Raw genomic sequence first — 25,999 nt, 5'->3', positions numbered from 1 at the left:
CATGAAAATGGCTAAATGTCAGTTTCCTTTACAGATCTTACATATAAATGGAATGATTTCTAAATTGATTGTAACATATACCTGACTATAACTGAAAAGAAACATTATTAAGGACTGGTCATCTACATACTCAGCAAACTTTTAGCAATAGATTATTTTTCCAATAAGCAAAGATAAACTATAGATTGTTAGGCTCATTCAGCCACTCTAAATGGCATTCTAAGACTTCATTTCACTCTGAAAAATTAAAATAAGTAACAATTAAATGATGGACAAAACCTACTTTTCTTCTAAACACTATATGAAATTAACATTATATAGAATTAAAATCTCTTAAGCTAAAAGCTCCATTTCTCCATGTAAGTCAAATTTCAAAAAAAATATTGAGTTTCAAAAGAGAGTGTTTAAAATTTTTGTTACTGAGGGAAAACAATGAAATGAATAAATGTATGTGTACAAATATGTACCAAATCATAGTTTGATAAAATAGTGGGGAAGAATCTAAGTATTTTGTGATAAATTCTTGTCCAAAATATGCTGTTATAAAATGTGAATAGCATTTAACTTATAAACAATTCTTAATTTTTATCTTGTAAATCATCTACCTATAGGTGAGATTGTCATGAAATCACTAATATATTCATTTCTAAAACCATTAAATGCAAATTTTAATGTTAGGAATAAATTCTGAAGACAAAAAAAAAAAAAAAAAAAAAAACAACTTCTAACTGTACCAGTTTTCTAACCATATGTCTTCACACCTTCCCTTTTTCTCTACCCATCCACTTATAGATATCAATTGCAGTTCCTGAAAGATACTTGTTTCAGATAATCTCATTATATGGCCAAAGAACTGTGGTGCTACTTTAAGCTCAAAACATAGTCCAAGTTAACACCCACTTGGATATGGATTCGTATAGTGTGCAGTCATCTAACCTACCCTTCCAACTCTGACTCAGAATTTCCATAGATACTTGACATATGAGTTTAAAAGAAACTATAAAATAGAAACAGTAAAAATAGCTCAGTCTGTTGTTCCTTAAGCTATAGACAATCATAAAATACCAATATGAAACATATTTGGAACATTGAATATGAATTACTATTTATTCAAAAGTACTTCTTATCTTGCATGATATGAAATGGAAATCAGAATGTCTTACTTTAAAAACAATTAAAATTATGTGAATTATTTTAAAACCATTCATCCATTTTGCTTTGTTTTAGAAAATGGCATTACAAATTTTTACATTATTTACATTCTATTATTTATTGTGTCTTTTGGAGAGGGTATAGTAGAATGGGGAGGGGATTCATAATAATGTTGACTGGGTTTAAACTGTGAGACTGCTACTTAAAGTCTGGAGGCATAGATAAATTAAGCGACTTGCCCAAATGACAAACAGTAAGATTTGTAACATTTTTACTATTAATATATGATTGATACAGTGAAAATTAATAGATAATATTACATAGCTCTCTGTTAAATACTCTGTTTATACTACTTTACTTTTTAAAAATATTATATTCATTCATTCAGAACCTGGAATTATGCAAACCATAGAGCAAAGTCCCAGAAGACAGAAGGAGTTTATACATGTTAGATATTGTAGTTCTGCACAGAAACTGGGAATATGTTACAGAGTTCTAGTTAAAAATGAAGAACAGAGCAAAAGGAAATGAATACAGTTCCTTATTTTGAAGATGGTTAGGCTGTGGGGTGCATTCCATTTCTCTTAGTGTCACTACAGATTACCAGATGAATATCCTAATGAAAATCACTGCATCCTCTCCTTCATAACAGCACAGAGAACCGGATAGGATAATTATTCAGTCTTGATCGCTTTTAGAGCAAGGCCTCCTCTTATTCATGTCTATATTTTTACATCTTTTTCCAACTCACTTGTCCTTCAAGTCCAGTATTGTAAGCTTCAAAACTGTACAACTGACCAATAACAAAATTTGTAATAGAATTCAGGAAATTTTAGAGGGATTTAATCTATTAATCTATTTTAAAGTATAACGGTACTGCAATACAATTCAACGAGGGAAAGAAAAGCCTCTTTTACAAATTATTTTCTGTATCTACATGGAAAGGATGCAAATGGACCCATACCTGGAGCCATGTGTTGATACAAAATTAACTCTAAGTACCTTATAGACTTAACTATAAAATCTAAATGTATGTATCTCTTAGAAGAAAACATTGCAGCAAATTGCAATCTTGGGTTTGGCAATAGTTTCTTAGTTATGCCACCAAAATTACAAGCAACAACAACAAAATTACAAACAGCAAGATTTCATCAAATTAAAAAAACTTGGCCTTTCATAAAAGCTCTATTAAAAGTATGAAAAAGTAGGCTAAATACTGAGACAAAGTATTTGCAAATCACATATTTGATAGGGAAATGTATTTGAACACATAGATTAACTCTTACAGCTCAACAATAAAAAGCAAACACCCAATTAAAAATAGACAAAGTATTTGAATAGACATTTATACAGAGAAAATATACAAGTGGTCAATGAGCATAAAAAAGACACTTAACATTATCCATTAGGAAAATTCCAATCAAAATCAGGAGATATCATGTTATACCCATTAAGATGACTATAATAAAAAAATACAGATAATAGGATGGGCTGGAGAAGATGTGGAGCAACCAGAAACTTCATGCACTGCTGGTGGGAATGTAAAATAATGCTTTGGAAAACAATTTGTAATTCATCAAATAGACAAGCGTAGAGTTATCATATAACCCAGTAATTGCAACTATAGATATGTACCAAAGAAAATTAAACATATGTCCTCACAGATATGTATACACAATTTGTGATAGCAGCATTATTCATAATAGTCAAAAAGTGGGGAAAAAAACACAAATATCCATCAAGTGATAAACTGGCTAAACAATATGTGGAATATCCAAACTATTAGATATTATTCACCAACAAAAACACTACTGAACTGTACATTTAAAAATGCTTAAGATGGTATATTTTATGTCATGTGTTTTTATTCTACAATTAAACAAACAGGAATTGAACTACTAATGTACATGCTACGAAAGAGATGAAACTTGAAAAGAATTATGCTGTATGAAAGAAGACAGACCTCAAAAAAACTTATTTATGTTAAATGTCCAGCATAGGCAAATCGATAGGGACAGAAGGTAGATTAATGGTTGCTCTCTGGTGGCTCAGATGGTAAAGAACTTGCCTGCAATGCAGAAGACTCGGTTCAATCCCTGGGTTGGGAAGATCCTCTAGAGAACGGAATGGCTACCCACTCCAGTATTCTTGTCTGCAGAAATCCATGGACAGAGGAGCCTTGTGGGCTACAGTTCATGGAGTCTGGAGTCACAAAGAGTTCAACACTACTGAGCAACTAAACAAGCAACTGCTAATTAGGGTTTCTTTCTGGGGTGACAATCTAATCTAAGGTTAGATTGTGATTACGATTGCACAACTCTGTTAAGATATAAAACACATTGAATTGCATATTTTAAATTGGCAAATTTTATGGTATCTAAATCATATCCTGGTTTCCCAGGTGGCTCAATGTTAAGACTCTGCCTGCAACACAGGAGACACAGGAGATGCATGTTAGATTCCTGGGTGGGGAAGATCCTCTGAAGAAGGAAATGGCAACCCACTCTAGTATTCTTGCCTGGGAAATCCCATGGACAGAGGAGCCTAGCGGGCCACAGTCCATAGGGTCAAAAAGAGTTCGACGTGACTGTGTGACAGAGCACATAGCACCTAAGAGAACTTAATGTCTAAGACATGGGGTCACAAAGAGTCATACACAACTTAGCAACTAAACAATGACAACAAATTATATCCCAATGGAGCTGCTAATATCTGTCATCTCTCTATCTTATGTCAGACTTCAGTACTTACTTCTGAGGAATGGAGCATGGAAAGGAAAGAAAGAACAAATTTACAGTGAAGAAACCTGGCATAAAATCACCTTAAACAAGTGTGCAGAGAAACTGTTACCAGTGATTCCGTAAGGATATTATATACCCCAAATATAAAGTGATGTGAAAGACATTTCACCCCTCTGTTATTCTCCCTCAAATCCATAACCCCACTCTAATCATAAGACAGAAATTAGATAAATCCAAACTGAAGGACATTCTAGAGATCAATACTCTTCAATAGTGTCAAGTTAGTGAGAAATTGTCACAGATCAGGGAAAAAAAAAAACTAACAAAAAACTGACAAATAAATGCAATATGGTATCCTTGATTGGATCCCGGAATCAAGATAGAACATTATTGGAAACACTGGTTTAATCTGAATAAAGTCTATAGTTGTGTTTTAACAATGCTGATTTCTTAGTTTTGATAAATATACCACAATTATGTAAGATATTAACAACAGGGTAATCTGTGTTACAGACTTCCCAGGTGGCACTAGTGGTTAAGAACTTGTCTGCCAATGCAGGAGACATAAAAAACACAAGTTCAATACCTGGGTTGGGAAGATCCCCTGTAGGAAATGGCAATCCACTCCAGTATTCTTTCTGGGATAATCCCATGGACAGAGGAGCCTGGAGGGCCACAGTCTATTGGGTTACAAGGAACTGCACACGAGTGAAGCAACTACATGCACCATGCACCTGTGCAACAGCTCCAAGGGAACTCTCTGCATTATCTTTATATATATTCTTTAAATAAATTATTCCAAATTAATAAAATTTTCCTCCAGGGAATTTTCTTGACCCAGGGATTGAACCTGCATCTCATACCTCCTACTTTGGCAGGCCAACTATTAAACTTCCAATTTATGAACAATTTAATTAAACAAAACCAAATATAAAATGGTTATTTAGTGGCAAACATAAATAGTAGAATATTACTTTTGATATTAAAATGTATCTACAATAAAACATTTCCTTATATTCTTCTATTTCCAAAATGAAACATATTCACACTAAATTAGTGATATCATTAATGTACAAAATCTAAAAAAAAGACATTATCACTTGTGTTAGATTTAGAGGTAATGAATTTTAGAAATATGATGAATAAAATATTGTGCAATATACAGCACTTAAATAAATAATTATGCAAATTAAGTGGAAAATTATATAATTGAAAGAATATAGGACTTATTCAGCATGTGTTATTAACGTCTCTGAGTTTTGAGTCTTCATAAATGAGCTATAGATCTACATATTATGATCTTGATGAAAAACTTTTCTATTTATGTACTCTCATTCCTTCTTAAATGAAAAACAGTTTATATGCATATGATCATTAAAAAGCAATATATGCATCACATGTGAAAAGAACGAGACAAATATATCTGGAGAAAACCATAATTTGAAAAGACCCACACCCCAATGCTCACTGCAATTTACAATAGCCAAGAAAAGGAAGCAACCTCAATGTCCATTAACCGAGGATTGGATAAAGAAGATGCAGCACATATATACAATGGAATATTACTTAGCCATAAATAAGAAAAATATGCCATTGGCAGTAACATGGATGGACCTAGAAATTTTCATACTGAGTGAAGTAAGACAAGGACATATATCAAATGATATTGTTTACATGTGGAATCTAAAAAAACTGGTACAAATTAACTTATTAAAAAATAAAGTATCAGATGTAGGAAAAAAACACAATTATCAGCAGGGGGAAGATGGGAGAGATACATTGGGAGACTGGAATTTACATATACACACTACTATATAATAGATAACTGATAAGGACCTACTGTATAGCCCAGGCAACTCTATTCAATACTCTATAATGACTTATATAGGAAAATAATCTGAAAAAGAGTGGATATATGTATATGTGTAACTGATTCATTTTGCTGTACATTTGAAACTAACATTGCAAATTAACTATACTCTGATAAAATTTTTTATGATAAAGTTTAAAAATATAGATAAGTGCCTTTGTAAATGCATTGCAAATTTCTTACTACAACCCATAAATAGTTAAGAATAAAATATTAGAAATCATTCAACAGCATATGTAATTTTCTCTTGTTGTTCAGTTGCCCAGTAATGTCCAACTCATTACCACCCCATGGACTGCAACATGACAGGCTTCCCTGTCCCTCACCATCTCTCAGAGTTTTTCCAAGTTCATGTTCATTGCATTGGTGATGCTATCCAGCCATCTGATCCTCTGACACCCTCGTTTCCTTCGGCCCTCAATCTTTCCCAGCATCAGGAACTTTTCCAATGAGTCATCTGTTCACATCAGATGAGCATAATACTGGAACTTCAGCTTCATTATTAGTCTTTCCAGTGAATATTCAGGGTTCATCTCCCTCAAAATTGACTGGTTTGATCTCCTTGCTGGCCAAGGGACTTTCAGGAGCCTTCTCCAGCACCACGGTTCTAAGGCATCAAATCTTCATCACTCCATCTTCTTTAAAGTCCTGCTCTCACTACTGTGCATGACCACTGGGAAGACCATGGCCTGACTCTACAGACCTTTGTCAGTAGAGTAATGTCTCTGGAAGTCAACACACTGTCTAAGTTTGTCATCGTTTTCCTGCAAAGAAGCAATTGTCATCTCATTTCATGGCTGCAGTCACCATCCACAGTGATTTTAGAGCCAAAAAAGAGGAAATTTGTCACTACTTCCGTCTTTTCCCCTTCTACTTGCCATGAAGTAATGGGGCCAGATGCCATGATCTTAGTTTTCTTTTATTTTCTTTTTTAAATATTTTGTCTTAAGTCAGCTCTTTCACTCTCCTCTTTCACCCTCATCAAGAGGCTCTTTAATTCCACTTCACTTTCTGCCATTAGTGTGGTATTGACAGGGTAACAGGCAGGAAGGCTAGGGATCTCCAAATGAAGGAAATAGGCTGCAAGGGTCAGACTTTTTTTATCTCCCTCTTAAGAGGCAGGAGGAAACAAACTAAAAGCGTCAGACATTTTTTCCCTTCTCTATATAAAACTAAAAAGAAGTTTATTTGAAAATTCTGTATGGCCATGACCACCTAAACTTAACTTTTCTCAAACCTTGAGCTAACCAATGCATTTTTCTTATGAAAATGTTTTCCTTAAGCTATGTTAGTGAACTACATATTTACCTTAGGCTCTGTCTTTATTCAAGTTGGTTCCTTCTAAGACTCAGAACCAATAACGGCTGAACAAACCATTATGTTTTACACATGGAAATGTTTTCTTAAACTATGTTAATGAGATAATGTATTTACTTGAAAATCCACCTTTCTTCAAGATTCATGTCAATTGTTTTATGGCCTGGAATGACTCATCTTGTGCCAATGTTATCACAAAATGCATGTTGTGGGTGAAAGGCCTGGAGCCATTGTCTGAGTTTTGAGACATTTCCTTTCTCTAATTAGCTGACTGCTAATGTTCCAAATAGGAAAAGGAATACGTCAAGGCTGTATATTGTCACCCTGTTTATTTAACTTATATGCAGAGTACATCATGAGAAACGCTGGACTGGAAGAAACACAAGCTGGAATCAAGATTACTGGGAGAAATATCAATAACCTCAGATATGCAGATGACACCACCCTTATGGCAGAAAGTGAAGAGGAACTAAAAGCCTCTTGATTAAGGTGAAAGTGGAGAGTGAAAAAGTTGGCTTAAAGCTCAACATTCAGAAAATGAAGATCATGGCATCCGGTCCCATCACTTCATGGGAAATAGATGGAGAAAGAGTGGAAACAGTGTCAGACTTTACTTTTTTGGGCTCCAAAATCACTGCAGATGGTGACTGCAGCCATGAAATTAAAAGACGTTTGCTCCTTGGAAGGAAAGTTATGACCAACCTAGATAGCATATCCAAAAGCAAAGACATTACTTTGCCAAAAAAGGTCCAGGTAGTCAAGGCTATGGTTTTTCCAGTAGTCATGTATGGATGTGAGAGTTGGACTGTGAAGAAGGCTGAGTGCCAAAGAATTGATGTTTTTGAACTGTGGTGTTGGAGAAGACTCTTGAGAGTCCCTTGGACTGCAAGGAGATCCAACCAGTCCATTCTGAAGGAGATCAGCCCTGGGATTTCTTTGGAGAGAATGATGCTGAAGCTGAAACTCCAGTACTTTGTCCACCTCATGCGAAGGGGTGACTCATTGGAAAAGACTCTGATGCTGGGAGGGATTGGGGGCAGGAGGAGAAGGGGACGGCAGAGGATGAGATGGCTGGATGGCATCACTGACTCGATGGACGTGGGTCTGAGTGAACTCTGGGAGTTGGTGATGGACAGGGAGTCCTGGTATATTGTGATTCATGGGGTTGTGAAGAGTCGGACACGACTGAGCGACTGAACTGAACTGAACTGAATAGGTATATAACTTCTTGTTAAAAACTAGCAAGGTGGCACTCTTTCTGTCCCCTTCTGATGTCTATGTCAAAAGCTTTCTCTATCTCTTTTATATTTTAATAAAACATTATACACAAATGCTCTGAGCAAATCAAGCCTCGTCACTGACCCCGGATCGAATTCCTCCCCTCTGAAGGCCAAGAATTCTGGCATCTTTTGCAGCTCATAATGATAACCTTTCAGTATCATCCACATACATGAAGTTGCTGAAGTTTCTCCAGCCTACCTTGATTCCAACTTGTAACTCATCCAGCCCAGCATTTCTCATGATGTGATCAGCATGTAGATTAGATAAACAGGGTGACAGAAGACAGCCCTGTTGTTCGCCTTTCTCGAACTTGAACCAATCAGTTATTTCATACAGGATTCTAACTGTTGCTTCTTGACCCACACACAGGTTTCTCAGGAGGCAGGCAAGAAGGTCTGGTAACCCTATCATTCTAATAGTTTGTCATGATCCCAACAGTCAAAGGCTTTAGCATAGTCCATGAAACAGAGGTAGATGTTTTTCTGAAATTCCCTTGCTTTCTCTTCAGTTCAGTTCAGTTCATTCACTCAGTTGTGTCTGACTCTTTGCGACCCCATGGACTACAGCACCCAATGCTTCCCTGTTCATCACCAACTCCCAGAGCTTGCTCAAACTCATGTCCATCGAGTCAGTGATACCATCCAACCATCTCATTCTCTGTCATCCCCTTCTACTCCTGCCTTCAATCTTTCCCAGCAGCAGTATATTTTCCAATGAATCAGTTCTTTGCACAAGTTGGCTAAATTATTGGCGTTTCAACATCAGTCCTTCCAATGAATATTCAGGACTGATTTCCTTTAAGATTGACTGGTTGGATCTCCTTGCAGTCCAAGGGACTCTCAAGAGTCTTCTCCAACATTACAATTCGAAAGCATTGACTCTTTGGTGCTCAGCTTTCTTTACAGTCCAACTCTCACATCCATACATGACTACTGGAAAAACCATACCTTTGACTAGAAACACTTTTGTTGGCAAAGTAATGTCTCTACTTTTTAATATGCTGTCTAGGTTTTCTTCCAAGGGACACTTTTTTTTTTTTTTTGGTTTTGGTTTTTTTTTTTTTTTATTTCATGGGTGCAATCACCATCTGCAGTGATTTTGGAGCCCTCAAAAATAAAGTCGCTCACTGCTTCCATTGTTTCCCCTTATATTTGCTATGAAATGATGGGACCAGATGTCATGATCTTAGTTTTCTGAATGTTGAATTTTAAGCCAACTTTTTCACTCTCTTCTTTCACTTTCATTAAGAGGCTCTTTAGTTCTTCTTCACTTATGCCATAAGGGTGGTGTCATCTCCAAAGCTGAGGTTACTAATATTTCTCCTGGAAATCTTGATACCAGCCTGTGCATCACCCAACCCAGCATTTTGCATGATGTACTCTGCATATATGTTAAATAAGCAGGGTGACAATATGCAGCCTTGACATACTCCTTTCCCGATTTGGAACCAGTCTGTTGTTCCATGTCCAGTTCTAACTGTACTTCTTGACCTGCATACAGATTTCTCATGAGGCAGGTCAGGTGGTCTGGTATTTCCATCTCTTGAAGAATTTCCCATAGTTTGTTGTGATCCACACAGCCAAAGGCTTTGGCATAGTCAATAAAATAAAAGTAGATGTATTTGGGGAATTCTTGTGCTGTTTCGATGATCCAACAGATGTTGGCAATTTGATCTCTGTTTCCTCTGCATTTTCTAAATCCAGGATGAACATCTGGAACTTCACAGTTCATGTACTATTGAAGCTTGGCTTAGAAAATTTTGAGCATGACTTTACTAGTGTGTGAGATGAGTGCAATTGTGTGGTAGTTTGAATGTTCTTTCTCATTGCCTTTCTTTGGGATTGGAATGAAAAGTGACTATTTCCAGTACTGTGGCCACTGCTGATTTTTACAAAGTTGCTGGAATATTGAATGCAGCACTTTCACAGCATCATCTTCTAGGATTTGAAATAGCTCAATTGAAATTCCATGACCTCCACTAGCTTTGTTCATAGTGATGCTTCCTAAGGCCCACTTGACATTACATTGCAGGATGTCTGGCTCTAGGTGAGTGATCACACCATTGTGGTTATCTGGGTCACTAAGATATATATTTTTTTCTTTCTATAGTTCTTCTGTGTATTCTTGCCACCTTGTTTTAATACCTTCTGCTTCTGTTAGGTCCATACCATTTCTGTCCTTTACTGTGCCCATCTTTGCATGTAATTTTGCCTTGGTATCTCTAATTTTCCTGAAGAGATCTTTAGTCTTTCCCACCTATTGTTTTCTTCTGTTTCTTTGCACTGATCACTGAGGAAGGCTTTCTTAACTCTCCTTGCTATTCTTTGGAACTCTGCATTCAGATGCATATATATTTCCTTTTCTCCTTTGCTTTTCACTGCTCTTTTCTCAGCTATTTGTAAGGCCTCCTTGGACCACTTTGCCTTGTTGCATTTCTTTTACTTGGGGATGATCTTGATCACTACCTCCTGTAGAATGTCACGGACCTCCATGCATAGATCTTCAGGCACTCTGCCTATCAAATATAATATCTTGAGTCTATTTGTTTCTTCCACTGTATAATTTAACGTATTTGATTTAGGACATACCTAATGGTCTAGTGGTTTTCCCTATTTTCTTCAATTTAAGTCTGAATTTGGGAATAAGTATTTTATGATCTGAGCCATAGTCAGTTCCCAGTCTTGTTTTTGCTGACTGTATAGAGCTTCTCCATTTTTGGCTGCAAATAATAAAATCAATATCATTTTGATATATACCATCTTGTGATGTCCTTGTGTAGAGTCTTCTCTTGTACTATTGGTAGAGGGTGTTTGCTATGACCAGTGCGTTCTCTTGGCAAAACTCTGTTAGCCTTTCACCTGCTTTATTTTGTACTCCAAGGCCAAATTTTCCTGTTACTCCAGGTATCAGTTGATGTCCTACTTTTGCATTCCAGTCCTCTATAATAAAAAGAATATATTTTGGGGGTGTTAGTTCTAGAAGGTCTTGTAGGTCTTCATAAACCTTTCAACTTCAGCTTCCTCAGAATTACTGGTCATGGCATAGACTTGGATTACTGTACTATTGATTGGTTTGCCTTGGAAACGAACAGAGATCATTCTATCAGAAAACAGAAAATTAATCAAATTGATCACTTGGACCACAGCCTTGTCTAACTCAGTGAAACTACAAGCCATGCCATGTGGTGCCTCCCAAGATGGATGGGTCATGGTGGAGAGTTCTGACAAAATGTGGTGCACTGGAGAAGGGAATGGCAAGCCACTTCAGTATTCTTGCCTTAAGAGTATGAAAAGACAAAATGATAGGACACTGAAAGATGAACTCCCCAGGTTGGTACATGTCCAATATGCTACTGGAGATCAGGGGATAAATAATTCCAGAAAGAATGAAGAGATGGAACCAAGGCAAAAACAACACCCAGTTGTGAATGTGACTGGTGATGGAAGTAAAGTCTGATGCTGTAAAGAACAATATTGCATAGGAACCTGGAATGTTAGGTCCATGAATCAAGGCAAATTGGAAGTGGTCAAACAGGAGATGGCAAGGTTGAACATTGACATTTTAGGAAACAATGAACTGAAATCGACCAGAATGGGTGAATTTAACTCAGATGACCACTATATCTACTGTCTTTCTCCAGCAAATATTCGGAATTTGATCTCTAGTTTCTCTTCCTTTTCTAAGCCCAGCTTGGAAATCTGAAGTTCTTGATTCAGATAATGGTGAAGCCTAGCATGCAAAATTTAAGCATGACCTTACCAGCATGAGAAAGAAAGTGAAGGTGCTCAGTCGTGTCTGACTCTTTTTGATTCCATGGACTGTAGCCCACCAGGCTCCTCCGTCCATGGGATTTTTTAGGCAAGAATATTGGAATGGGTTGCCATTTCCTTCTCCAGGAGATTTTCCCGACCCAGGGACTGAACCCAGGTCTTCCACATTGTAGGCAGAAGCGTTACCATCTGAGCCACCAGGGGAGTCCACTAGCATGAGAGATGAGTGTAATTATCCGATGGTTAATGGATTCTTTGGTATTGCCCCTTCTTGGGAATTGGGGTGAAAACTGACCTTTTCCAGTCCTGTGGCCACTGCTGGGTCTTCCAGATTTGCTGAGATAATGAATGCACAATCTTGCTGGCATCATCCTTTATGGATCTGAATAGTTCTGCTGGAATTTTATAGCATCCCCTAGCTTTATTACCAGCAGTGTTTCTTAAGGCCCACTTGACTTTGCACTCTAGAATGTCAGGCTTTGGATGACTAGCCACATCATCATAGTAATCCGGTTCATTAAGATCTTTTTCGCACAGTTCTTCCAAGTATTCTTTCCATCATTTGTTGATCTCTTCAGTATCTACCATTTTTATCTTTTATTGTGCCCATTTTTGGGTAGAATGCTCCCTTGATGTTTCCAGTATTCGTGAACAGATCTCTAGTCTTTCCTCTTTTGTTGTTTTCTTTTCTTTTTTTTTTTTTATTTTTAAACTTTACATAATTGTATTAGTTTTGCCAAATATCAAAATGAATCCACCACAGGTATACATGTGTTCCCCATCCTGAACCCTCCTCACTCCTCCCTCCCCATTCCATCCCTCTGGGTCGTCCCAGTGCACCAGCCCCAAGCATCCAGTATCGTGCATCGAACCTGGACTGGCAACTAGTTTCATACATGATATTTTACATGTTTCAATGCCATTCTCCCAAATCTTCCCACCCTCTCCCTCTCTCACAGAGTCCATAAGACTGTTCTATACATCAGTGTCTCTTTTGCTGTCTCGTACACAGGGTTATTGTTACCATCTTTCTAAATTCCATATATATGCGTTAGTATACTGTATTGGTGTTTTTCTTTTTGGCTTACTTCACTCTGTATAATAGGCTCCAGTTTCATCCACCTCATTAGAAATGATTCAAATGTATACTTTTTAATGGCTGAGTAATACTCCATTGTGTATATGTACCACCACTTTCTTATCCATTCATCTGCTGATGGACATCTAGGTTGCTTCCATGTCCTGGCTATTATAAACAGTGCTGCTATGAACATTGGGGTACACATGTCTCTTTCCCTTCTGGTTTCCTCAGTGTGTATGCCCAGCAGTGGGATTGCTGGATCATAAGGCAGGTCTATTTCCAGTTTTTTAAGGAATCTCCATACTGTTCTCCATAGTGGATGTACTAGTTTGCATTCCCACCAACAGTGGAAGAGGGTTCCCTTTTCTCCACACCCTCTCCAGCATTTATTACTTGTAGACTTTTGGATCACAGCCATTCTGACTGGTGTGAAATGGTACCTCATAGTGGTTTTGATTTGCATTTCTCTGATAATGAGTGATGTTGATCATCTTTTCATGTGTTTGTTAGCCATCTGTATGTCTTTTTTGGAGAAATGTCTACTTAGTTCTTTGGCCCATTTTTTGATTGGGTCATTTATTTTTCTGGAGTTGAGCTGTAGGAGTTGCTTGTATATTCTCGAGATGAGTTGTTTGTCAGTTGCTTCATTTGCTATTATCTTCTCCTATTCTGAAGGCTGTCTTTTCACCTTGCTAATAGTTTCCTTTGATGTGCAGAAGCTTTTAAGGTTAATTAGGTCCCATTTGTTTATTTTTGCTTTTATTTCCAATATTCTGGGAGGTGGGTCATAGAGGATCCTGCTGTGATGTATGTCAGAGAGTGTTTTGCCTATGTTCTCCTCTAGGAGTTTTATAGTTTCTGGTCTTACGTTTAGATCTTTAATCCATTTTGAGTTTATTTTTGTGTATGGTGTTAGAAAGTGTTCTAGTTTCATTCTTCTACAAGTGGTTGACCAGATTTCCCAGCACCACTTGTTAAAGAGATTGTCTTTAATCCATTGTATATTCTTGCCTCCTTTGTCAAAGATAAGGTGTCCATATGTGCATGGATTTACCTCTGGGCTTTCTATTTTGTTCCATTGATCTATATTTCTGTCTTTGTGCCAGTACCATATTGTCTTGTTGTTTTCTTCTATTATCAAGCAATGTTCATTGAAGAAGGTCTTCTTGTCTCTCCCAGCTATTCTTTGCAACTCTGTGTTTATTTTATTTTATTTTTTTCCCTAGCCTGAACCCCCTTTCATTCTCCCTCCCCATCCAATCCCTCTGGGTTATCCCAGTGCACCAGCAATGAGCACCCTGTCTCATGCATCGAACCTGGGCTGAGGATCTGTTCCCATATGATAATATACACGTTTCCATGCTATTCTCTCAGATTATCACAACCTTGCCTTCTCCCACAGAGTGCAAAAGACTGTTCTATACATCTGTGTCTCTTTTGCTGTCTTGCATATAGGGTTATCGTTGCCATCTTTCTACATTCCATATATATGTGTTAGTATACTGTATTGGTGTTTTCCTTCCTGGCTTACTTCACTCTGTATAATTAATTGGATGTATCTTCCCCTCTTTCCTTTGCTTTTCAATTCCATTCATTCTTCCAGTATTTGTAAAGCCTCCCCAGATAACCATTTTGCCTACTTGCTTTTCTTTTTCTTTGGGACGGTTCTCTACTACAGACCTCTGTCCATAGTTCCTCATGCACACTGTTAACTAGATCTAGTCCCCTGAATCTATTCATTACTTCTACTGTGAATTCATATGGGATTTTACTTAACTCATACCCAACTGGTCTAGTGTTTTTCCTGGTTTTCTTTAGTTTAAGCCTGAAAGAGTTGGCTTAAAACTCAGTAGTCAGAAAACTAAGATCATGGAATCTGGTCCCATCGTTTCATGGCAAATAGATGGAGAAACAATGGAAACAGTGACAGGCTTTATTTTGGGGGGTTCTAAAATCACTGCAAATGGTGACTTCAGCCATGAAATTAAAAGACATTTGCTCCTTGAAAGATAAGTTATGAGCAACCTAGACTGTATATTAAAAAAAACGGAGACATTACTTGGCCAACAAATGTCCATCTAGTCAAAGCTTTGGTTTTTCCAGTAGTCATGTATGGATGTGAAAGTTGGACTATAAAGAAAGCTGAATGCTGAAGAGTTAATGCTTTTGAACTGTGGTGTTGGAGAAGACTCTTGAGAATCCCTTGGACAGCAAGGAGATTCAACCAGTCAATCTTAGAGGAAATCAGTCCTGAATACTCATTGGAAGGACTGATGCTGAAGTTGAAACTCCAATACTTTGATCACCTGATATGAAGAGCTGACTCATTGGAAAAAAACCCTGATGCTGGGAATGATTGAAGGTGGGAGGAGAAGGGGATAACAGAGGATGAGATGGTTGGATGGCATCACCGACTCAATGGACATGAGTTTTAGTAAGCTCCAGGAGTTGGTGTTGGACAGGGAAGCCTGGTGTTATGCAGTCCATGGGGTTGCAAAGTGTTAGACACGACTGAGTGACTGAACTGAAATGAACTTGCTATGAGAAGCTGATGATCTCAGCCACAGTCATCTCTAAGTCTTGTTTTTGCTTTTGACAGATTCTCCATCTTTGGCTATAAAAAAAATGTAATTAATTTGGTTTCAATATTGACCATTTGGTGATGTCTACGTGTAAAGTCATCTCTTGTGTTGTTGCAAAATGTATTCGCTGTGACTAGTGCTTTCTCTTCGCAGAAATCAGTCAGTCTGAATTCAGTATTTTTCTCTAAGCTTAGTAACATTCTTCACTGCAGGAACTGTACCTTTGAGGAATAATTTTAACTCCAAAGCATTGAGAAAATTCCATTTTCTCAGCAATCTTTCACTACTTTTGACAATCAAGTGAAGTTCAAGTGAACTTTGCTCAGTCGTTTCCAACTCTTTGTAACCCTATGCACTATATATACAGTCCATGAAATTATCCAGGCTGGAATACTGGAGTGGGTAGACTTTCTCTTCTCCAGGGGATCTTCCCAACCCAAGGATTGAACCCAGGTCTCCCAAATTGCATGCAGATTCTTTACCATTTGAGCGACAAGGGAAGCCCTCTGACAATAGTCTGTGTAAAAGGCAATAAATATTTAGTTGCAAGAAATGTCAAACAAGCCATGTGCCACATTTTAACAATTCCTTTTGTCTTCCTAAAATTATGTGAATTCATGTGTCTGTGTTAATTTATAAATTCACTTTTGTTATTTTTTAATAGAATCTGGATTATTATTATTATACATAAAATCTATAAGAGGCAGATAATTTAGCTTGATTTTAGCTATGTACCATCTGACTTTAGGGGATTTAAAAAATACCCTCAGTATCATCGAAGGGTAAAAAAGGACAATTAATTTACATGTTCTACATTTTTCCTTGAAACACCTCATAGAGTAAAAGGTATCAAAGGATGAGATAAGAGAGGAAATGCTGCTTAATATTTAATGTCAGGTTATTCATGCAGGCACAATATAGAATTCCCATGGGTGTTAAAATGCAAATATTGCTGCTTGATTCTTAAAAAGATATTTCTATTTATAACTAACAATCAAGTTGAGACTATTTATAAGGAGTTTACACACAAAAGTTAAGACTAAGAAAAGCAAGTAAAGAAAGTGAGAGAGTCATTTCCTAGGCAGGTTGATAAGAAGTCTAGGGGTCCCCAAGGAGAGAGGGGTATGGAATTCTCAAGGAGAAAGAAAGGACACATATTTTTTCCCTCTACATTCCTTAGGATTATATAACAATAATGTGTCCTTCCTGAGGCAGTCTCTGGGTTAAACCTTCTGGCTAATTCTATTATCTTAAAATGTAAATTATGGGAGTAAGTCTGGTGAGGTCTTTACAACATCCAGACATTCTTTAGATTCACTGGAGAGTATATAACTCCATTGCTAACACTAGCAAGTGGGTACTCTTTCTACCCTCTTCTGATGTCTATGTCAGAAGCTTTCTCTATCTCCTTTATACTTTAATAAAACTTTATTACACAAAAGCTATGAGCAATCAAGCCTTGTCTCTGGCCCCAGATTGAATTCTTCTCCTCCAGAGGCCAAGAATCCTGGCGTCTTTGCATGTTTCAGCAACAACCTTTCTTCTTGGGGGCTCATCCAGGACCCTTCAGGACAAGGTAAGGATGCTTGGAGCTCTAGTTCTTTGTTCTCATAGTGAACACGTTTTCTGCTGTACTTTACTAAGTCTACGGTGTGCTTGTGTGAATGAATGAAATGGCCTGTGTGAAGCAGGTGAGGACCCCTGCTCTGCAGTTCCATGGTGACCTCATACAGCTCATAGCAGAAACCTGTCGGGGGTTTATACCGATCTGCCAATGCCAAAAGTCACCCAATGTCTCCTTCGGGAACCAACCATAAATGGGCAAAGTGTATGGACTGAACTTTCCTTTCTTGGTCAAACTTTTTGGTCTTTTTGACCATTTCATAACTCCTTGGAAATTAGAAGTGCTAACCTAATCTATTGGATCATAGACTTTCAAGGGACTTGTGACCTATGCTGTTATTGTGTACTATGACTTAGGTCCCAAACTTAGATTGGTAGTCAGGAAGTGCCTAGCTTCGCTAGGAATCGAAAGTTGGGAAGCTAGATGGAGCTCAAGCTACAAGAGCTTCTCTGAGTTTAAAGGTTACTCTGATTGGAACTGCAATGTTTTTTGTTTTTTTTGTTTTTCCTTTGGTAGTGCTGGCTCTTAGTGGACCAGAGTAGACTTTTATGCTCGTGTGGTGATGCTTGGAAGGAACATCTCAGATTTATGTTCGTATTGGTCTTATTGTGGTCCGGAATATACTCAGGGTCATGCACTGGCACTCAGGTGATGAACATTGTCCCCAGCGGTCTTAGCCTGGGAGGCATTCCAGAAGGTTACTCTGATTGCACCTTGGGTGGCATCAAAGGTAATGGTGAAGTGCCAGACGTCAGTTAGGGATGCCATCAGGTCTACCCCTAGTGCATCCCCACCCCATCTCTGTGGTAGAACCGGGAGGGATGAATATGGCTAAGGATGACATCAGGTCTACCCCTGGTGCATCCCCACCCCGTCTCGCTGATAGAAGTGGGAGGGATGGGTATGGCACCTGTGTCGGTAAGGCACATATTAAGTCCAACCAGGAAAGAAAAGCTTTGGTGTAAAATCTGTCTACACCCCCATCTAGAGCAAGGAGGGAAGCCTCCGGTAGAAAGATGGTGCTGGTCACTTTTTTTAATCTCTTACCAATGGGAGCTTACAATTGCAGCCTCACTCCTTTGAACTGTATCCTGAAAAACTGGGATAGATTTGATCTCCAGGGCTTAAAGAAGACATACCTGGTCTTCCTATGTGATACTGCATGGCCATGGTATCCATTGGAGGATGGTGATTGGTGGCCAGTTGGAGGATCTCTTAAGTATAATACTGTTTTATAATTAAACCGGTTCTGTAGAAAACAAGGGAAATGGGTAGAAGTAGCACATGTGTTGCCCTTTTTCTCTCTGTGAAATATGCCAGACTTATGCCCTAAGGGTGTAGATTTGGGTGTGACTCCTTCAGCTCCCTCCAGTCCTCCTACTTTGCCAGATGAGATGGAGGACAGGAGACAAAGAGATAAAGAAAAGAACCTTTCTCAAATCTATCCCTGGGATCATCTGTGCAGAGCAGCCAGAGAGACTGAGGAACAGCCACACAAAATGTTGCCTCTTCATGAAGTACCCAACAGGATAAATAATCAGTCTATGAGGTTAATAAGCCTTTTTCTTATCAAGAAATACAAAGAATCAAGGAGTATCTGATAGACAATTTAGAGGACCCAGAAAAATATATTAAAGCTTTTAAAGGTGTTACTCTGCTTTATAACCTTACTTGGAAGGATGTGATGTATATCTTGGGACAAATGCTGACTTCCAACTTAAAAACTCAAAAGTTTTAGGAAAAGCGGTTGCTTATGGAGATGAATGGTTTCGCAATGAATCAGTAGGGAAGAGAGAGGCCGAGATAATCGCCCTCCCCACTGGGAATCAGTTCAGTTCAGTGGCTCAGTTGTGTCCGACTCTTTGCGACCCCATGAATTGCAGCATGCCAAGTCCTCCTGTACATCACCAACTCCCGGAGTTCACTCAAACTCACGTCCATCGAGTCGGTGATACCATCCAGCCATCTCATCCTCTGTTGTCCCCTTTTCCTCCTTCCCCCAATCCCTCCCAGCATCAGAGTCTTTTCCAATTGACTTTAAAATAAAGGCTGTGAAAAGAGACAAAGAAGGACACTACATATTGATCCAAGGATCAATCGAAGAAGAAGATATAACAATTATAAATATAAATACATAGGACCACCACAGTATGTAAGGCATATGCTAACAAGTATGAAAGGGAAAATTAACAATAATACAATAATAGTGGGAGACTTTAATACCGCACTCCCACCTATTTGTAGATCAACTAACAGAAAATTAACAAGGAAACACAAACATTAAATGATATAATGGACCACTTAGACCTAGTTGAGGTCTAAATACATTTCACCACAAAACAATGAATTTCACCTTTTTTCAAGTGCACAGGGAAAATTCCCCAGGATAGATCACATTCTGGGCCATAAATCTAGACTTGGTAAATTCAAAAAAAATTGAAATCATCCCAAGCATCTTTTCTGACAACAATGCAGTAAAATTAGATGTCAATCACAGGGAAAAAAAAAATCCAACATATGGAGGCTAAACAGCACCCTTCTGAAAAACCAACAAATCACAGAAGAAATCAAAAAAGAAATCAAAATATGCATAGAAATGAATGAAAATGAAAGCACAACAAACAGAAACTTGTTGGACATTATAAAAGCAGTGCGAAGGGGAAGGTTGACAGCAATACAAGCCTACCTCAAGAATCAAGAAAAAAGTCAAATAAATAACCTAACTCTAGAGCTAAAGCAACTAGAAAAGGAAGAAATGAAGAACCCCAAGATTACTAGAAGGAAAGAAATCTTAAAAATTAGGGCAGAAATAAATGCAAAAGAAACAAAATAGACCACACCAAAAATTAGCAAAGCCAAAATCTGGTTCATTGAGAAGATAAATAAAATTGACAAACCATTAGCCAGACTCATCAAGAAACAAAAGGAGAAGAATCAAATCAATAAGATTAGAAATGAAAATGGAGAAATCACAACAGACAGCACAGAAATACAAAGGATCATAAAAGACTACTATCAGCAACTATATGCCAATAAAATGGACAACTTGGAAGTAATGGACAAATTCTTAGAAAAGTACAACTTTCCAAAACTGAACCAGGAAGAAATAGAGAATCGTAACAGACCCATCCCAAGCATGGAAATAGAAACTGTAATCAGAAATCTTCCAGCAAACAAAAGCCCAGATCCAGACAGCTTCACAGCTGAATTCTACCAAAAATTTACAGAAGAGCTAACACATATATTACTCAAACTCTTCCAGAAACTTTCAGAGGTAGGTAAACTTCCAAACACATTCTATGAGGCCACCACCACCCTAATACCAAAATGAGACAAAGATGACACAAATAAAGAAAAGTGCGGGCCAATATCACTGATGAATGTAGGTGCAAAAATCCTTAACAAAATTCTAGCAAACACAATAAAACAACATACAAAAAGGTCATTCATTATGACCAAGTGAGCATTATCCCAGGGATGCAAGGATTCTTTAATATCCACGAATCAATCAAATAAACCACTTTAACAAATTGAAAGATAAAAAAGATATGATTATCTTAGAAAATACAGAGAAATCCTTTGACAAAAATTCAACATCCATTTATGATAAAAACCCTCCATAAAGCAGGAATAGAAGGAAAATACCTCAACATAATAAAAGCCATACATGAAAAAGCCACAGCAAACATTATCCTCCATGGTGAAAAGTTGAAAGCATTTCCTCTAAAGTCAGGAACAATACAAGTGTGCCCACTCTCACCACTACTATTCAACATAGTTTTGGAAGTTTTCACAGCAATCAGAGCAGAAAAAGAAATTAAAGGAATCCAGATTGGAAAAGAAGAAGTAAAACTCTCACTGTTTCCAGATGACATAGAAAACACTAAGACTCCACCAAAAAATTACTAGAACTAATCAATGAATACAGTAAAATTGCAGGATATAAAATTAACCCACATAAATCCATTGCATTCCTATACACTAACAGTGAGAAAACAGAAAGAGAAATTAAGGAAACAATTCCATTCACCATTGCAACAAAAGGAATAAAATACTTTGCAATATATCTACCTAAAGAAACAAAAGATTTACATATGGAAAACCATAAAACACTGATGAGAAATCAAAGAGGACAGAAATAGATGAAGAAATCTACCATGGTCATGGATCAGAAGAGCTAATATAGTGAATATGAGTATCCTACCAAAAGCAATCTATAGATTCAATGCAATCCCTATCAGTCTACCAATGGTATTTTTCAGAGTACTAAAACAAATGCTTTCACACTTTGTATGGAAATACAAAAAAACCTCGAATAGCCAAAGCAATCTTGAGAAAGAAGAATGAAACTGGGGGAATCAATCTGCCTGACTTCAGGCTCTACTACAAAGCCACCGTCATCAAGACAGTTTGGTACTGGCACAAAGACAGAAATATATATTAATGGAACAAAATAGAAAGCCCAGAGATAAATCCATGCACCTATGGACACTTTATCTTTGACAAAAGAAGCAAGAATATACAATGGAGAAAAGACAATCTCTTTAACAAGTGGTGCTGGGGAAACTGGTCAACCACTTGTAAAACAATGAAACTAGAACACTTTCTAACACCATACACAAAAATATACTCAAAATGGATTACAGATCTAAACATAAGACCAGAAACTATAAAACTCTTAGAGGAAAACATAGGCAAACCACTCTCTGACATAAATCACGGCAGGATCCTCTATGATCCACCTCCCAGAGTAGTGGAAATAAAAGCAAAAATAAACAACTGGGACCTAATTAAACCTGAATGAATGAAACTATATGCAAGGTGAAAAGACAGCCTTCCGAATGGGAGAAAATAATAGCAAACAGAACAACTGACAAAGAATGAATCTCAAAAATATACAAGCAACTCCTGTAGCTCAACTTCAGAAAAGTAAATGATCCAATAAAAAACTGAACCAAAGAACTAAACAGACATTTCTCCAAAAGAGACATACGGATGGCTAACAAACACATGAAAAGATGCTCAACATCGCTCATTATCAGAGAAATGGAAATTAAAACCAAAATGAGGTACCATCTCACTGTGGTCAGAATGGCTGTTATCCAAAAATCTACAAACAATAAATGCTGGAGACAGTGTGGAGAAAAGGAAACCCTCTTACACTGTTGGTGGGAATGCAAACTAGTATAGCCACTATGGAGAACAGTGTGGAGATTCCTTAAAAAACTGGAAATAAAACCACCATAAAACCCAGCAATCACACTTCTGCACATACACACGAAGGAAACTAGAATTGAATAAGACATGTGTATCCCAATTTTCATCGCAGCACTGTTTATAATAGCCAGGACATGGAAGCAACCTAGATGTCCATCAGCAGACGAATGGATAAGAAAGCTGTGGTACATATCCACAATGGAATATTACTCAGCCATTAAAAGGAATATATTTGAATCATTTCTAATGAGGTGGATGAAACTGGAGCCTATTATTCAAAGTGAAGTCAGAAAGAAAACCTCAATACAGTATTCTAATGCATATATATGGAATTTGGAAAGATGGTAATGATAACCCTATATGCGAGACAACAAAAGAGACACAGATGTATAGAACAGTCTTTTGCACTCTGTGCAAGAAGGCCAGGGTGGGATGATCTGAGACAGTAGCATTGAAACATGTGTATTTTCATATGTGAAACAGATTGACATTCCAGGTTCTATGCATGTGACAGGGTGCTCAGGGCTGGTGCACTGGAATGACACAGGGATGGGATGGGGAGGGAGGTGGGAGGGGGGTTCAGGATGGGGAACACATGTACAACCATGGTTGATTCATGTCAATGTATGGCAAAAACCACTACAATATTGTAAAGTAATTAGACTTCAATTAAAATAAATATTTTTTTAAAGAATTTGCCTAATGAGAAAGGTGACTTTTCACAAATTGTTGTGTATTTCAATAAAAATATTCTACCTTATAATAGACCCAGTTGTGGATATAGCATCTGCAAATGAAAGTAATATATCTTATCATTTCACTGTGTCAAATAATATCAATTTCAAGACAATGTAAGCGAAGAGTGATGCATTTTAAAATTATGGTTTATAAAATGAGAGTTACTACTAATTAGCTGTAGTAGAAATAATGTTTATGGCTAATTTAAACATTTTTGTTTAATGATTTGCCATGATTTGCTAACAAATAGCTGACTAATATGTTGCTTAGCAATACTACTTATGTCCCTACATAGATTTTTTTAAAAGGCAATAGTATAAACCCAGAACATAATGATTGAAGTATGCATGTTTTTGTTCACAAGTTATACATTTGTGAATACATGTTTATACATGTTTTTATTCACAAGTTATATACTGTTTCAAAGCTATGTAATAGTTTTTTATCAGAATGACAACACTAGAGTATTGCACCCATTTTCTAAATTTAATACACTTTGCAGCTTCAAAAAGATACCAATTTTTCCTCCCTCATCTACTTTTGTGTGACAAATAATATCACATTTGTTTCTTTTTTCATTATTCAAAAAAAAAAACACTCAAAAGCAAAACAATTTTATCATAAGACATGATTCTTAAGTACTATGTGTCAATGTATAATATATAATATAGCAGAATGTAACCAAGATGGTATGGTCACTCACCTAGAGCCAGACATCAGGGAGAGTGAACTCATGTGGGTCTTAGGAAACATTACTATGAACAAAGCTGGGGAAGGTGGGGGTGACAGAATTCAAGCTGAGCTATTTAAAATCCTAAAAGATCATGCTGTTAAAGTGCTGCACTCAATATTCCAGCAAATTTGGAAAACTCAGCAGTGGCCACAGGACTAGAAAAGGTCAGTTTTCATTCCAATTCCAAAGAAGGGAAATGCCAAAGAATGTTCAAGCTACCATACAATTGCACTTATTTCACATGCTAGCAAGGTTATGCTCAAAATTGTTCAACGTAGGCATCAGCGGTACATGAATCAAGACCTTCAAGATATACAAGCTGGGCTTAGAAAAGGCAGAGGAATCAGAAATCAAATTGCCAACATTCGTTGGATCATGGAAAAGCAAGGGAATTCCAGGAAAAAAAAAAAAAAAAAAACTTCTGCTTCATTGACTATGCTAAAGCTTTTGATTGCGGAAAATTTTTAAAATGATGGAAGTAACAAATCACCTTACCTATGGCAACAGTTAGAATTGGACATATAACATGACTGATTCCAATTTGGAAAAAGAGTGCAACAAGGTCGTATATTATCACCCTGCTTATTTTACTTATGTGCAAAAACTATCATGTGAAAGACTGAGCTGGATGAATCACATGTTGTAATGAAGACTGCCAGGAGAAATATCAACAACCTCAGATATGCAAATAAAACCACGCTAATGGCAGAAAATGAAGAGGAAGTGAAAAGGCTTTTGATGAAGGTGAAAAAGGAGAGGGGGGAAAGCTGGCATGAAATTAAATATTCAAAAAACTAAGATTATGGCATCTGGTCCCATCACTTCATAGCAAATAGATGAGGGAAAAGAGGAAGCAGTGACCGATTTTATTTTCTTGGGCTCCAAAATCACTTTGGACAGTGACTGCAGCCATGAAGTTAAAAGACACTTGTTCCTTGGAAGGAAAGATATGAAAAACCTGTACTGTGCTGTGTTTAATTTGTCAGTCATGCCCAACTCTTTGTGACCCCAGGGACTGTAGACCGGCAAACTCCTGTCCATATGGATTCTCCAGGCAAGAATACTTGAGTGAGTTGCCATAACCTCCTCCAGGGGAACTTCCCCACCCAGGGATCGAACTCAGGTGTCCTACATTGATAGAGGATTCTTTACCATCTGAGCCATCATGGAAGCCCGATGACCAGTCTAGTCAGTCAGTCAGTTCAGTCACTCAGTCATGTCTGACTCTTTGTGAGCCCATGAACTGCAGCATGCCAGGCCTCCCTGTCCATTACCAAATCCCAGAGTCCACTCAAACCCATGTCCATTGAGTCTATGATGCCATCCAACGATCTCATCCTCTCTCGTCCCCTTCTCCTCCTGCCTTCAATCTTTCCCAGTATAAGGGTCTTTTCAAATGAGTCAGCTCTTCACATTAAGGTGGCCAAAGTATTGGAATTTCAGCTTCAACATCAGTCCTTCCAATGAAAACCCAGGACTGATCTCCTTTTGGATGGACTGGTTGGACCTCCTTGCAGTCCAAGGTACTCTCAAGGGTCTTCTCCAACAAAAGAGTTCAAAAGCATCAATACTCCTGTGTTCAGCTTTCTTTATAGTCCAACTATCACATCCATACATGACCACTGGAAAAACCAAAGCCTTGACTAGACAGACCTTTGTTGACAAAGTAATGTCTCTGCTTTTCAATATGCTGACTAGGTTGGTCATAACTTTCCTTCCAAGGAGTAGCATCTTTTAATTTGATGGCTGCAATCACAATATGCAGTGATTTTGGACCCTAGAAAGATAAAGTCATCCACTGTTTCCACTGATTCCCCATCTATTTGCCATGACATGGTGGGATGGAATGTCATGATCATAGTTTTCTGAATGTTGAGCTTTAAGCCAACTTTT

Source organism: Bubalus kerabau, chromosome X (assembly GCF_029407905.1).
Source record: "Bubalus kerabau isolate K-KA32 ecotype Philippines breed swamp buffalo chromosome X, PCC_UOA_SB_1v2, whole genome shotgun sequence".
NCBI lineage: Eukaryota > Metazoa > Chordata > Mammalia > Artiodactyla > Bovidae > Bubalus > Bubalus kerabau.
Note: the sequence above shows the minus strand (reverse complement) of the source record.